Here is a 16,616-nt window from a genome sequence, read left to right as displayed (position 1 = left end):
GAACCAAAAGAAAGGTTAAAAGGTTTCTAATAATTACATGTGTGTTCCTTTTTTATTTTTTATTTTTTTAAAGTCTTTTATGAACAAGAGAGGCAATGTAGACAACGGGGGCAAAAAAGAGATTTTGACAGAAGATTATCGTTAAGCAAAAACACCCAAGATAATTCCACAGAACCCACCCTATAAGAAGTCATCACACCAGTTCATTTCAGGCCTGTCAGAAACTAATCTAGGCTACAGAATGCAGTGATATCATTATCAGTGCATGCCAAGGCTAGAGGCATCTGTATATCAGGTCCTCTCACTAATCCCACAGACATCAAGGATCTGGTTCACTGTGGAAGCCACAGTTTGCACAGAGAATCTGGAAGATACAGATGCCCTTACAGCCTGCAGGGCCCAGACATCCATTTGGGGCAGGAGGCAGGACAAATTTGTAGCATATGTCCCCTCCAATACACATAGCATGCAAATTGAGTTGTCCTTGAAGCCTCCTAATTCAGTGAAAAATAGACGAACAGCTTCAGGGGTGAATACATGGCTGTCTTTCCCCTTTAGGTTCCTAAGCCAAAAGAAAATTTTAAACGAGAGGGGAGACAAGAGAAGCCAGCTAAGGATATTACAATCTTGGCAAATTCTCACAATGACCAAGCAAGAGTGACAAATGTGGTCTCTTAGGGAAGAACTATTCAGGGTTCCTTTTCTAGAAGGAGGAATTATTGCAAATAAAACGTGAGTTTTATAAGACAAGAATGTAGATTATCTTAACTTTCTCACTACAGAACATTAAGGCAGCTGGCTAGGCACACATCGCTCAGCCATAAGTGCTGGCAGAGAGCCACCATTACTGGGTTCTAGCCATTACTAATATAAATGGTTGTTCAGTAATTTACCAGCAGACACGGTGCTTTTTGGAAAAGTGATTTTGTTCTCACCAGGGCTAATGAATGACCAAATGGAGAAACATGCCTGTGGTGGCTGTGGGCAAATGGAGTCAAGTGTAGAGTAAGGCACCTTGCATCTATCCAGGGTCCTTACATCTTGTGCACATACAATGAAGGCAAGCCAAAATCCAGCAAGAAAGGCAAGCTCCATAGTTTGCTTCGTCTTTTATGTTACATGAGCCTTCTGTTTTATCCAGTCACATGCAGGGTGGAGTGTCTCAATGACAGCATGTGCTGATGATGTCACTGATATACACAGGGCCTAGAGACCTCTGAAAAAGCCTAGCACAATCTGATGCAGTGGAAGACCTGAGTAAGATTCACAAACAGATATGGGCCACCCACAGCCAAAAACACAATTCTACCATTGAATTCCAGGTATTTGCAGAATTCCAAGGAAATACAGGAAAATGTGCTTCCATGTGGCACAAACACTTTGCCTTACAAAGTAACATTTCCTTTACAAATATTGTTAGAAAATCATAGAGACTGCTCATTGGGGCAGTGTATCGCCAACATGTCACTCCGCTGCTGAAAGAATTGCACTTGCTGCCCATTTGCTACCTTGCTAAATTCAAGGTTCTAGTTTTGGTGTACAAAGCCCTATATAGCTTGGGACCAGGATACCTGAAAGACCGTCTTACCCCTTATATATCCAGCTGATCACTGCGCTCTGCAGGTGAGGGCCTCCTGCAGATACCATCTTATTAGGAGGTCCATTCTGCACAACATAGGAAATGGACCTTTAGTGTGGTGGCACCTACCCTGTGGAATTCCCTCCCCTTAAATATTAAGCAGGCTAATTTCAGTGCCTTTTGAAGACTTTCCTCTGTCAACAAGCCTTTTAAGTTGAGACCTATCCCAGTCTGCGTCTGTACTGGAATTGCTTTTTAATTTTTTAAAAAACCTTTTTTAAGATGTCCTTAAAGCTTTTAAAAAAATGTTTTTAAAGTTGTTTTGCTTTAATATATTTTAAGGTCTGTTTTTATGATGTTTTAAAGTGTTTTTAGTGCTTTTGTTTGTCGCCCTGGGCTTCTGCTGGGAGGAAGGGTGGGATATAAATCAAATAATAAATAAATATTGAAAAAGCATAATACTAGGCCTCTACATTATGAGCCAGTTCATACAGTTAATATTAACTCATGTTCCATCTGGCATCTGTTCCTAAAACATTCAGTAGCTTACTGAAATGCATTAATTGTGAATTCTTCTGAAAGTGTTTAAGCAAATGATCGCACAGTTTACTTAGATTTGTTACTGAAAGAAAAATATATCTAGAAGTCTTCATAAGCTTTTAAAAGTAGCTTTTGAAAATTTCTGATATTATGGCCAGTTCAATAATGACTGTTGGGATTTTTTTACAATATTATCACTGTTTAATTAAAACAGACTGGTAAAACCCAAATATTTACTAGCATCGCTTCATTTTGAAGATACTGAAAATCAGACCGTTTTTAATCCTATAATAAGCATATCTGAGCCAGTAATAGCCAGATGGGGAGGAGTATCCTGGAATGCCTTTAAAGATTCAATAATGCTGCTTCTGTAGTCTGAAGATATATGCCATCTCTGGAAAATTAAACCACTCGACTCTATGTCTTCATTAATACAAAGAAATGCTTTAGAAAAACTGATTGATTACAGCAACAGGAAAGCCAGCATTTTTGTTCCTAAGGGCACGAAGCATCATATTACATATCAACACCTCACCATATAACTGCTCAGGAACAAAGACCGACTTGCAGGTGGGAAGCACAGAGTTCCACCCCAAATTTGTACATCACTGGCTGTATTGAGAACATCAGACAGTTGACGATTGAGCTGCTCATCTTTAGTACTTTGTGTCTTTAGTGTTGGCATCTATGAGCCTTATTAGGCAATGCTTCCTTCTGGGGAAGGATCAGCTGTTGGCTGGCGTGTAATTAGTTGGAGTCTACTCCACAAACAAGGATAGTCCACATTCCGGATGAATAAACAAGACACTTTTTTAAAATTAGTTGACAAATGGTTTTGTACGCTGCTTTGGACAGCTCTCAGGCACAACACAGAAGCCAACTCTTCGATTTCCTTCACTGCTCCACAGAGTGTCATTGATATTTCAAGTCCAGCTTTTCATTTCTGGCTTGCAGAGCTGTCTTTTGAGTGGTCGAGGGAGAAAGGTTACAAGAGCAGGTGCTTCAAACCTCAGCTATTATGCTTTGGGAACGTACAGATCTAAAGGAAAAAAAATATTATGACTCACACAATTAGATTTACAACCAAATCTGTCCACATGGTGTGTGGATCTTAGCTGATCTTGCCACGTGATAAGAAGCACGCGAGTCAGGGAGAACAGCAAGGAGTGCCCTTACACCACCCCAATACGTTGCATGTGACACAGCCCCTATTGTGTTCCTATCATGTAAGCAATGTGAGCCATGCCTGCTACTACAAGGGTTGGTGTGACTTGCAAAATGGCACAGAAGGGACAAGAAGGGCAGGCCAGCAGCTTCAGATGTCATTCTATCCACAATTACAAGAATCATTCCTTGGGCAATACAATGTTTAATACAGAAAACAAGGGGGTGGGAAATACAAAGAAATGATATAGGCCACCCACCCAGAACAGGGTTGCTAGATTGTCACCAGGGCACTTGTGCCTATATTTTTATATCAGTGTTTCTTAACCTTTTGGAATGAGTGATCCCTTTATGTAAAAATTAAAAATATGTATCATACATTTAGAGAATCATGGAATAGTAGAGTTGGCCTATAAGGCCATCAAGTCCAACCCCCTGCTCAATGCAGGAATCCAAGTTAAAGCATCATTCATTTCATTTCATTCACTGGCGATCACTCGTGACCGAGTAAGATAATCTTCCAAGATAAGGTCTTTAACGGTGGGTCCGTGACTATGGAGGCCAATTCTGGATCCACACAGCCTCCCACAGTGAGGACATAGGTTTCCAGATAGAAGATGGTTGCGATGAGGATTTGCTTGACATGCCTTCCACTTAGCTCCTTTGTCCCTTTCGCCCTGTACTTGTGCTTCTTCAAAGTCCATAGCACCTTTGATAATGACCGACCGCCAATTGGGATGCTCACGGGCCAAGGCTTCCCAGTTCTCAATGCTTATGTTACATTTTTTTAGATTAGCTTTGAGAACATCTTTAAACCTCTTTTGCTGTCCACCGATTTTCCATTTTCCATCCTTAAGTTGGGAGTAAAGTAGCTGCTTTGGAAGACTGTGATCAGGCATTCGAACAACATGGCCGGTCCAGCGAAGTTGATGTTGGAGGATCATTGTTTCAACACTGGTGGTTTTTGCTTCTTCCAATACACTAACATTAGTCTGCCTTTCTTCCCAAGTAATTTGCAGAATTTTCCAAAGGCAGCATTGGTGGAATCTTTCAAGTTGGGAGTGGCGTTTATACATGGTCCATGTTTCACAGGCGTACAGTAAGGTCGGTAGTACAATGGCTTTGTAAATAAGCATTTTGGTCTCCCTGTGAATATCCCCATCCTCAAACACTCTGTGCTTCATTCGGGAGAATGTGGCACTCGCAGAGCTCAGACGATGCTGAATTTCAGCATCGATGTCAGCTTTTACAGAGAGATGGCTGCAAAGATAAGAAAAGTGATCAACATTCTCCAGTGGCACACCATTAAGCTGGATTGATGGTGCTACAGAACGATTGGTTCGCACTTGCTGATGAAGCATTTTGGTTTTTTTGATGTTAAGCGAGAGGCCAAGCTTTTCATATGCTTCTGCAAAGGCATTTAGGATAGCTTGAAGATCTTCCTCTGAATGTGCAGAGACTACATTATCATTGGCATATTGAAGTTTTATGACAGAGGTTGTAATTACCTTACTTTTTGCTTTCAGCCTACTGAGATTAAAAAGCTTTCCATCTGTTCAATATGAGATTTCCACGCCAGTGGGAAGTTTCCCCTCAACAAGGTGTAGAATCATGGCAATAAAAATAGCAAATAAGGTCGGAGCAATGACACATCCCTGTTTGACGCCTGATCTCACTTTGAATTGATCACTTTGAGAGCTATTGTTATCCAAAATTGTTGCTGTCATGTTGTCATGGAGGAGTCGCAAAACATTCACAAATTTATCAGGGCATCCAATCAGGGCTGTGGAGTCAGAGTTGGAGTCATGGAGTCAGAGTCGTGAGCAATTTTGGGTGGAGTCGGAGTCGTGAGCAATTTTGGGTGGAGTCGGAGTTGGAAGCAATTTTGGGTGGAATTGGAGTCAGTAGAAATGTACTGACTCCGACTTCCAAATAAATTTTGATTGACAAGAAGCAATTTTGGGTGGAGTCGGACAGTAGAAAAATAGAGGAGTCTGAGTCGAAGGTTTGGCGTACTGACTCCACAGCCCTGCATCCAATTTTCAGAAGGATGGTCCAGAGAGCAGTTCAATTTACAGTATCAAAGGCCTTAGTCAGATCAATAAACGCAAGTTAAAACATATCCAACAGGTGGCTGTCCAGCTGCCTCTTGAATGCCTCCAGTGTTGGATAATTGGTTCCCTTTTTGCACTGATCTAACAGTTAGGACGTTTTTCCTGGTGTTCAGCCAAAATCTGGCTTTCTGTAACTTGAGCCTATGATTCCATGTCCTGCACTCTTGGATGACTGAGAAGAGATCGATTCCCTCTACCCTATGACCCAAAAGATATGGCGATTCCCTCGCCTTAAAAATCAATCATTATTAATACCATGCTACCATTTTTAAACGATGTATTATGGCAGCCCACTTTTCGGCATTCCGCTAACACGGCGGCTTTCAGTTAGAGTAAGGCCCCACTCATACAGTGCTTGTTCCGCTTTTACGGCATTTTTTGGGTGCCATTTTATTGATGGAGTTCCGCTTTTCAGCAGGTTTTGCTTTTCGGCGATGTAACCCGCCGTATTAGTGGGGCCCTACTGTACTGAAAACCAGCAGGGTCCATGTGTGACACTGAGGGTGCAAAATTAGGGAGGGGTTCTGCAGAGTTGATTAGTGTTAATTAGGGAATCCCAGTCCTTGCAGAAAAATCACCCCCATTTCTCACAGAAGCCTCTGGAAATCCTAAGTATTGAAGGGCAGCACTAGCTGCTTCTGCTTCTAATGCGACTTCTATCTCGCCCTCCATACCAGAAGGAGCCCAGGGCTGTTGATGCTAGCCCCAAGGCCAGGAGAAAAAACGGCTTTGCCTACAGGAAAGCAAGCACCACACACTACCCTTCAACTAACACAAGGTCCACAACTCACTTTGGTCTTGGGAAGAGAAGCAGCACAAACCAGTCCTCCTTTTAATTGGCTCATAGCTTGGGCCTGAGAGGACCCTCAAAACAGTGGACCGGGCCTACTTGTAAACTAATATTTCAACCCAATGCAAAATTTATTTGGCAAACCTATACTGTACAAAATGTGCTGTGGCATTCATTGTTAATTAAATTCTTGGAAGCAGCAGGTCAAGACTAGAGTAGGAGGAGCAGCCCCCCAAACAATGACAACAACACCTTACAGGGAATGCACATTTTTCCTTGGGATAGGGATTCTTCCAACAAGAGCTCCATCAAGATGGCAGCAGGAGGAATGGCAGTGGCTGCGGCCACCGCTGCTGCGGGTTGCGTCTCCTCCTCAGTAAGATTGTCTTCAGATAAGGAAGCCACTGCCTCTTCCTGCTCTGTTTTGTCCGCCGCAGCCGCTGCCTGGAGCCCGAAGTCTGTGAGGACCGGCGGGACTGTGAGGAGGAGGAGTTGCTGGAGGGCTTTTGATGAGAGATTCAGGTGGCAGCGGTAGGAAGCCACGCTCAGACTGGAGGCAGAAGCAGCTGCACAAAGTGTGGAGCATGGAACTCGACCAGATGCTGGAGCCCACAGAGTGCCCAGAGTCGCCCTTCTGCCTCTTGGGAGCTGCCGCCTCCACTAACACCACCTCCTCTTCCTTGGCAGTGCAGCCTGCGCCCATGGCGCCGTATTCCTCCCCCGGCAGCCTCGCAGCCTCCCCCAGCCGCAGCTTCATCCTCGCCGGCTCCCACGACACACCGGTGGTTGGCATCGGGACTCAAGCTGCGGGAGTTGACACCATCGAAAAGACCATAGAGCCGCCACCGCCCTCAGCTGGAACAGGCTTCAGGAAATTGTGACACTGAGATGCAAAACATTGCAGGAAAAAGGATGGATGTCTTTTTAAGACAAGGTCTTCAATTTTGAGTTTCTTTCCTGGACATTTTTTTTCTTAATAATGTTATTTATAATTTAGTTTAATTTTTGTAAACTGTATTGCTTTCATTGATGTATTTTTATACATTTTAATTTTTCTTTGTAAGCCACCTTGGGGGCCTTTGGCTGAAAGGCAGGGTATAAATAAATTTATAATAATAGTAATAATTTCTCCAGCAGCAAGCAAAATCCTGGCAACCCTTCCGTAAGAAAGGAGCTCCACAACTGGCCACTCATTCCTGCATTCAGGAAGTTTGAAAAAAGGATTTCCCACTCACCCCTGAGGAAATCCATAGCAAGACTCCCTGCTGCAGTTGTTATTGTGGCTCACAGAAACCATTACCACCCTGCTCTATAGGTATTCCCCAATCACCATCAGCCAAACAGTGTGCCTCTTTCCCTCTTAGAAACTCATAATTCTGCCAAACCAGATGTTCACTGTCCTGCCTGCCCTCAGCAATTGGGGCATGAAAGCTAATGTTCCACTGGGACCGATGCCAGCAGGGACTGCTGGAAGCTCTAGGAAACCTAGGGAACTACTATTTCTTAATTGTTCTTAATGTTGACTGTGTCTCCTTTCTAGAAATCTAGGAAGGTCTGCTGAAAGAGATGCTGTTGCTGACCAGAACTTCTGTGAACATGTTCAGTAGAAAGGAGACCTTTCAGTGTTTATTTCTGTCAGAAGATGTGAGTATGCTCTGGATGGCAGAATCATGAGCATCTCAAACTTGCAATGGAAGTCTTTAAAGTGTTCAACGGCATTTGCAAGGTTAAATTTATATGAACTGGAATGGTCTCTGATGGCTGCAACAAAACGAAGCAATGCCTAAACTAGTTTTCCGGATCTCACTAGTATCAACCAAAACAGGTTCTTGGTATTACTGAATATATGGAAGAAAAGCCATTATTATGTTCTTCTCATTAAGCTCAAGACTTCACTCCAGAAAACAGCCCATTACAGCAACTTGTTTATCTCACAAGCAATCAGCTATGGGTTAGTCTTGTTTTAAATATATAATAATATTGGGTTGTATCCAAAGTTAATCATTCTCAGAGTAGACCTATTGAAATTAATGGGCATGAACAACTTAGGTCTATTAATTTCAATGGGTTTACTCTGAGAAAAAAATTAGTTGAATACAACTAAATCCCCCAGTTAGGGATTGCTACTACAAAATTTTAACTATGAGCATTTTAGTACCATTGATTTCAAAAGAAAAGTATAGATTTCACAGTGAAATCAATGGAACATGTAGTTCATTAACTCTGTCTGGATCATGTCCTGGTTTTTATAACCACATGCTAATGTGAGCTGCATCAGGCATACAGCTTGATCCACAAAGTAAACAGATAAAAATGATTTTAAAACATTAAGAGCAACAAACCCACCGAAGTGTTCCTTGTTACACATAGCCCCTTGATCTTCAAAAATGTGCTGTCTTCTCCCCTCCCCAAAACTTGAAATTAGCTGAGGAGTACAGATGACTAGCAATTATGCCCACCACAGATAATTTATGAAGCAACAACATCTTTGAGATGTATCATTTCTATCCCACTATCCATAGATTTGTACAAATCAGTAGAAACTCAACATTAGCATTACAGGTATCAAAATATGTAGACGTTTTACCGAAATGAACATACAATGGGTTGGAATCTAATTAAGTTAGATGCATTTAGCATCCTTTGAAAATGGGACTAACTTGCCCCATTAGTTTCACTGGGGCCACTTCAACTACGTCTGGTTCCATCTCACGGTATATTACAACAGTAAAGAAACATATGGACAGTTCTGTGTAATTATGCCTTTCCTATGTTTTCTGCTTTCTTTTGCCAAAGTATCTCAGAGAGGAATTCTAAATTTCATATTCTCAGGTCACTTATTCTCCAATAAAGGAAACACTTTTTTTCCAAGAAGATGGTGGACCTAACGCAATACTTTTGTAAATGTTATTATTGTAGATCATTTCCCCCAAACATGGAAGCAGTAAACTTCAAATTCTCCAGCATATTTCATTTTGGATCTACTGAAGGCAACACTTATCGAAGACTCAAACTCAGACATAATCAGTTTCCTGCCACCTGCACTCTTCTATGTATTAGATGGGATTTAATTTGGTCTTTGTCCTCATAGCCACATGAGACTTTTGGATCATTTCTAATAATTTTCAGCTAAATATTCAACGTGCCGTTTCTATTGCCAACTCAACTTGAATGCAACTCTTGCCATATAAAGGAAGTGCAATTAAAAGTAAAAACAAAAGTTACCGGTCTCAGGTATAGTCTAAATAATGAACTCTAAATTAAGGTTACCAAAGAAAAAAGAACTTTTTTTCTTATTTGAAAGGGAAAGAAATAACTTTAATGACAGCAAGCCAGGGAGCTGGGCTTGCCAGCATGCCTGTTCTCTCCCTCGCATGATTGTCTGAATAGGGCTTATTCTTGTCCTATTAACACTGCAAAACATACAAAGTCCACACTCAAGTTTTAGAAAATACATTCAGGAGTTAGCTTAGAAAAGAGAAAGGAATAAAAATGCTTCGAATGCAGACTACAAGCTGACATTTTTCCCTATTTTGGCTGTTTACATTTTGTCCTCTCCAAGAAACATGGCCATTATTCCCCTAATATATAAACAGTGTTCCTGAAGCTCCCAAATCAATGATATGTCACAGCAAAGGGCTCTCTAAACCAAGAAGTGTGTAGAAGGGAGAGGGGCAGCTTAAGGAACTAATGCTGCTATCCAATACATGTCTACTCAGAAGTAAGCTCCATTGGGTTCAATGGGACGTATTCCCAGGTAAGTGTGGATTGAATTGCAGCCTAAGGCAGTATGCTTCTGAATACCAGCTGCTGGAAGATGCAGGAAGGGAGAGTGCTGTTGCACTGATCCTGCTTATGGGTTTCCCATGGGCATCTGGTTGGCCACTGTGAGAACACACTGCTAGAGAAGATGGACTACTGGCCTGATCCAGCAGGCTCTTCTTAGTTCTTAACCGGCAGATCCAATCCCTTGTTTCAGAACATGTGGTGTGCACAGTTTGAAAGGCATATCTTAAATAGCAGTACAACCATGCCACCAACCTGGATTACTGCAAGTATGTATCAAACATGCATATAGTGCCATTTTCAAAATGGATCTCTATGTGAATATGGCTAAGACAGTATTGCAGTTGTACAGATAGATTTTTCCAAACAACTTCTACTTCCATGGTGAGAGCAACTCATCACAAGTGGGTTAGGATTTGGGACAGCCATGACATCCATGAGACTTTCCTTTAGAGTCATCATCATTTTATTTATTTATTTATTAAATTTATATCCCACCCTTCCTCCTAGAAGCCAGGGTGGCATTACTACATACATACACAATTTTATTTATGTTTTTATTATTTGATTTATTTCTCGTCCTTCCTCCCAGCAGGAGCCCAGGGCGGCAAATCCGTCCACAAACAGTTGTACAAGACCTTGTGTTCTGGTCTGATCCAGTTTTGGGTACTATGTGTTGCAAGAGCTAAGTTACACCTCTTGTCATGGATTGATCATTAAAGCATTATGCTAGAAGTTTTAATTCTCTGCAGAGGTGGGAGATCTGTTAGAATGATCTGCTAGTTACTATTAGTTTCCAGAACTCTTTATTTATTTGTTCCATTTATGAATTGTTTCCTATGAGGCATCTTGAAGCAAAGAAGGTTTTGCAACCAGTTCCACCAGGTCTCCAGACTCTGGCCTTGACAACACTCAGAATAAGGAATTGGCATAGGCTGTAGACACTATCACCCCTTGGCAAGCTTTGAGGAATTGAGGTTAATGAGGCTTCAAGAATAAAGATTAGAGCGCAAAACGCTAAATGTGTTAGGATGAGCATACCCCATATGATGAGCTGCATAACTGCAGCCTCTCAGGGAAGAACCTTCCAGAGCTGGCCTGGCTCCACCCACCCAGGCTTGCCACTGGCTTCTAAGCAGGAAGGTGTACGTAAGGATTTTTCTACCTAAGCCTTGGTTGAGTAACAAAGTCTGTACGAGCTCTGGTGTATCTTGTATTTCTGGGCTCGATTCCTGCCTTGTTCTTGAGTCCTACTCTTGTTTGTCCTCTAATCCTGATTGTTTCATTGTCCTAGGTTGTTCTCTTATGCTTCTTCCTTATTGTCTTCAGATCTTGGTCCCAATTCCCAGGTCCTGACTCTCTCCAGACTGCTGCCCACAACCCTGCCCTAACAAGACAACTCTGGACAAATATAATATCAACTTTATTTGAAGGTCTATATTGCAGTGGCAAAGAGATCCTACTTTTCTGCCATCACTGTCTGTGGAATGTTGTCCAATAAAGCTGTTCTTCAGTCATGAAAAGGCTATCATAATCATTCCTCCTCAAACATGACAGCCTGCTATCATATGATTGCTGTATGTTTGCAGATAAAATCACTCACATCCATTCAAACTTGCTATTGCTGGGTCAATAGTTATGTCTGAGATGTTCACAACACCCACTTATCTCAACTGCTTGGATCAGTTCCAGTTATAATTAACTGAGGATGTTGACAGGATGCTTGGAAAGATCCGTTCAACCACATTTGATCCTTGCTCTTTAAATCTTATCAAAGCTAGCTAGGAAAGACAGGCCCCATTCTGAACGAGAAAGTTAATCAATTGTATTTGTTAAAACATTTTACCTTTCTATGAAGTTAATCATCTTTTGAGCAAGAGTAACACTAGTAATGTTATGACAAGTGGTGGTCCATCCCTGAGCCAGAAGATTCAGAGAACTACTATCTTTCCTAAAATATAGTTTTTTGAAAGATTGTTAAACACATTGTGTCTGTTCAATTCCAGGCATTTCTGGATGATAAGATTTTCTAGACCAAGAGTAGCCAATATGGTGCCCTCCAGTTGCTATTGGATTACAACTCTCATCAGCCCCAGCCAGTATGTTCAATGGTCAGCTGGGAGTTGTGGTCCAACAACAGTTGCATCCACACCATACTCTTATACCACTTTAACAGTCATGGCTTCCCCCAAAGAATCCTGCGAACTGTAGTTTGTAAGGGTGCTGAGAGCTGTTAGGAGACACCTGACAGAGCTACAATTCCCAGCAACCTTAACAAACAACAACTTCCCATCATTCTTTTGGGGGAAGCCATGAGCACCAGGGACCTAGGAGGTCAGAGAGGGGAACTAAAGGAGAGGTGCCAGCCAGGTACAGGTACTACTAATTTACGGCCAAGATGCAGCAGATCCAAGAGCCAGCAGGTTGGGAGAACATTGCCTTGCTACCCAAGGTTGAGGAGGAAGGCAGCACAGGAGATGGACTCGACTCATTGCATGAGAATGGAACATGGATCCTGACCAAGTTACCTCCCAATTGCAAGGCAACAGGCTATAAGTGGACTTTCAAAGTAAAACGCAATGCAGTCGGTGAGGTACAGCACTACAAAACCAGGTTAGTAGAGAAAGGTTATTCCCAAGAACATGGGAAGGACTATGACGAAGCCTTCACACCACTGGTAAAGCACACCACCAGTAGAGTGATGCCAAGCATGGCAGCCAGCGGGGGGGGGGGGTGCAAGTTAGGCACCCCAACATTAAAACAGCATTCTTGTATGGTGAAAAAGAGGAGGACCTATACATGGAGCAGCTACCAGGGTTTGCAGATCCAGAAGGGACAGGCAAGGTATGTAAACTGCACAAAAGCATTTATAAACTTAAGCAGAAAATTAGCAGAGTTATCGTAAATCTGGACTTCATTTTATACCAGGCAAAAGGGGGGCCAGTGGGCATATGTACTGATATATGTGCATGTCTTGGTGCTGTACTATGAGCAGGAAAGCAATGACACAGAAATCATGCTCAGACTGAGAAAGAACTTTGAAATTAAAGACCTGGGTCCAATAACATGTTACTTGAGCATACAGGTATAGAAGGAGGAAGATGGGAGCTTCCTTCTCAAGCAGAGGCAGAAGACTGAGGAGATGATACTGGAGTTTGGAATAGCAAAGGGGGACAAGACCCATGACTACAGATCACATGAAGGGGCGGGATGAAGACATCCCACTGCTAGACAACCAGCAGGATTGGAAGGTGATTAGCAAGCTGCTATTCATCACAACGGTCACCAGACCAGACATTGCTGCAGGTGCAGGCATCCTGAGCAGTAAGGCAACCAACCCATCCCAGCACGACCGGAAGGCGGTAAAGCATGTGATACACAATTTGAAAGGTACTACACACACAAAGCTCAAACTGCCAGGCAGCACACATGCAAAACTGATCGGGTTTGTGGATGAGGACTGAGCAGGGGATGAATCAGACCATAAGTCCACATCAAGAACATGTAATGGCAGGGGGAGGCATTAGCTGGGCCAGCAAGAACCAAGCAGTTGCAGCCACATCCACAGAAGTGAAATACGCAATAGCAGCGAGCGCATGTCAGGAGATAATCTGAGACTGCTGTTCACTGACATGGTACTGCAGACCCCCAAAGTCACAGTGCTACACAAGGACAATCAGCGGTGCTTAAAGCTGGTGCAGAGTGAGAAGCTGAGACCACAGACAAAGCACATCGATGTGAAACATCACCTGATAGGGGACTTAGTGAAGCAGAAGGTGGTTGAATTGAAATATTGCCCAACTGAGGAAATGGAGGCTGATGTGCTGACGACGCTCTTGCTGGGCAAACAGCATCAACATTCTCTTGCTGGGCAAACAGCATCAACATTATCATCAACATCTGACGGGCATCAGATTAGTTCAGTAACCCACTGCCTTCAAGAAGGGGTGTTGGAGGACTCAGTCTGTGAGTCACTGGCACCTGAACCTAAAGGGTTAACCTGTACTTTGCTGAGATGGATGGGGATGCCGGTGAAACCTGTCTTGCCTCTTCCTGTCTCTCTAGCCTTACTTCCCTACTCTACTTTCCTTCTTAATTCACTTTCTCCTTCCTTTCCCTGCAGTGTGTTGGTGGCAGACACGTGGCTGCAGGGAACTATTTGTTCTATGATGTAACCATGCTTTACATCTAGTAAATATTGATTTGCAACCTACTGCTTCAGACTCCTGCCTGATCCATCACAACTCACTAGGGAGCCAATTCAGACTACAAATATACCTGGAAAACAAGGCACAGAGCTCAGGTGTTCTAGATCCAGCATTACTCCAGGATGCATCTAGGAGTGTATTTTATTTACATCTGATTTTCCAGCTGCATTCCTTCCTGGAACACAGAGACCTATCCACTGTCATTTGGATAGCAACCATAAAGCCTGACTATCGCAATAGCCTACCTTTAAACATAATTCAGAAGTTTGAATTGACCGGATATCAGCTGTATTGTTAATGGCCATACCTGAATTTTCCACATAAACATGTTCAGTAGACAAAAAGCAGACAAAAGCAATTATGAAGGGAAAAAATCCAGTAGGAAGGTGGGAGCTATCCAGTATAGTATAGAAAGTATCACATGTCCAGCTATCTGCCTGCTGCGCAGAAGTCATGGGTGTATGCTCAGCACCAAGAATTCCTAGCTGCCAAGTTCATTCCCTAGAGGCCAAGGTAGCTGACCTAGAGATGCTGAGAGGTTTGTTGACAAGGCCATTGCACTTCCAAAGGGTATTTTAGACAGGAACTGTTGACCGTTCTACCTGGAGATGCAAGAGACTAAAATCTGGACTTTTTGCACACTCAAGTCGTTGGACCTTTGATTTGATTTAATATAAGAACAGCCTGATGGATCAGGCCAGTGGCCCAGCTAGTCCAGCATTGTGTTCTCACAGCAGCCAACCAGATGTCTATGAGAAGCCCACAAAAAGGACTTGAGTGCAACAGGACTCTCTCCTTCTGTGGTTTCCAGCAAGTGGAATGTGATTTCCAGCATACTGTCTCCAACCAATGTAATTCTTATGTTCTTCTGGAAGTAGCAATAGAAATATTGTAATTTTATATAAATTTTATTTAAAAAAAAGATATGGCCCTGTAGTTTTTCTCCACAACCAATGAATCTAGGAAAAGCATGTCATTCAAAGTCCTTCTGAGTTGAATGAGGTTTATTCAAAGTAAGTGTGCCTATGATTGTAGCCTAAAAGAAGAAAGTCACCTTTCAGACCTCTACTTTTTGCACTAAAGGAGCAAAAATCTAATTAAAATTTTTACAACCTATTACCATCTGGAATGCCATCCAATAAAATATTATCATACAAAAAAATGAGTGAAAGAATAGTTTATCTCATACCTATATAACACTAGACAGCCAATGTAGTATGGTGGCTAGAGCACTGTTTTTCAACCAAGCTTCTGTAGGAATGTCCATGAGTAAGAACAGATTACTTAGTACTAGTTTTTACTTTGTGTTTTTTGCTTGCTTATACTTTGTATCAGAGGGAAAGGGGGTTCAGATTCTGCAGGAAATCATGTTACAGAGGTTTCTCAACCAAAAAAAATTTGAAAGCCTCTAGACAAACAAAAGACCCATGTTCAAATCTACCCTTAGCTACAAAATTCACTGGGTAACTTTTGCCCAGTCACTTCTCCTTAGCCTAACCTACCCCACAGGCTTTTTTGTCATAAAAGGGCAATATGTACACTACCCTTTCAGGAATATAAGCATGGAATAAAACTATGAAAAGTAAAAAAAAAAATCATAAAATCAAGATCTCCCAGGCACCCCTTTTATGATAAACTCTCCACAAAGGAAACAACCAAGAGTTTTGTAGCATCCTAAACACTAGCACATTTATTATGGCATAAGTTCTTCCAAACTACAGCAAAGGTGGGCAAAAGATATATCAGGATCTGCTGATAGGTGTTGGGTGATTTTCAGTAAAGCATTTCTGATTTCAAATTGTTTAACAAAAGCAGTAACAAATCAATTACAATAAGTTACTGAAATGAAGACATATAACAGACAGCAGACTTTTGAGTTAAAGGCCTGTGAGTTCAGTTCACTTCTGATACCAGAAATGAATTCCTAGGCTCAGATTGTACTGGGGGTAACACTGTTCTTTAATTACATGTCCCTTTTGAACTTTGTAGGTTTGGGGCTTCTCATTAAAAACAATGTAAATCCCATAAGTCATCTAGAAATCTATACAAAAGATGCTTTATTTCAAAATCCTACTTTTAACAAGATAAGTCATACAACCAAAGCATGACTTGTTAATTAATGGAAGTAACTCGGGCCACCGGTGAGAGAGGAGGGGCTGGACTGGACACTCCTAACGTTCTGTAAAGCAGTAGTTCCCAAACTCCCCTACCCTCGCCAGGGCCACTTGAAAATTGATGATTATCTTGATGGACCACTTAATGATGTTTCTGCCTGTTGTAGCAATAGTGATATACTAGACTAGATGCTGCATGATTTTTAATTATATTTTTATTGCTTCTTTTATTTCTTCTATTGTATCTCACTGCATTACGATTTGCATTCCACGGAAGTCAAACGGTAATGCAGTGAAATACAATATAAGAAATAAAACAAG

At 42.0% G+C, this 16,616-nt stretch overlaps 1 protein-coding gene across 8 annotated transcripts in view; it reads right to left on the bottom strand.

Moving 5' to 3' along the window:
• The window catches only part of XRCC4 (X-ray repair cross complementing 4), a 201,539-nt gene that overhangs the window by 184,370 nt on the left and 553 nt on the right, over positions 1–16,616 (bottom strand). Inside the window, exon 2 of one of the 8 annotated variants that reach the window (XM_061621917.1) lies at positions 2,655–3,158. The exons of the other annotated variants lie outside the window; for them this stretch is intronic. The gene's annotated coding sequence lies outside the window, so the exon portion shown is untranslated. The remainder of the gene's footprint in view (positions 1–2,654; positions 3,159–16,616) is intronic. 8 annotated transcript variants of the gene reach the window in all.

Source organism: Rhineura floridana, chromosome 1 (assembly GCF_030035675.1).
Source record: "Rhineura floridana isolate rRhiFlo1 chromosome 1, rRhiFlo1.hap2, whole genome shotgun sequence".
Classification (NCBI taxonomy): Eukaryota; Metazoa; Chordata; class Lepidosauria; order Squamata; family Rhineuridae; genus Rhineura; species Rhineura floridana.
The sequence above is the reverse complement of the archived record's forward strand: the minus strand, read 5'-3'. Positions and strand labels throughout refer to the sequence as shown.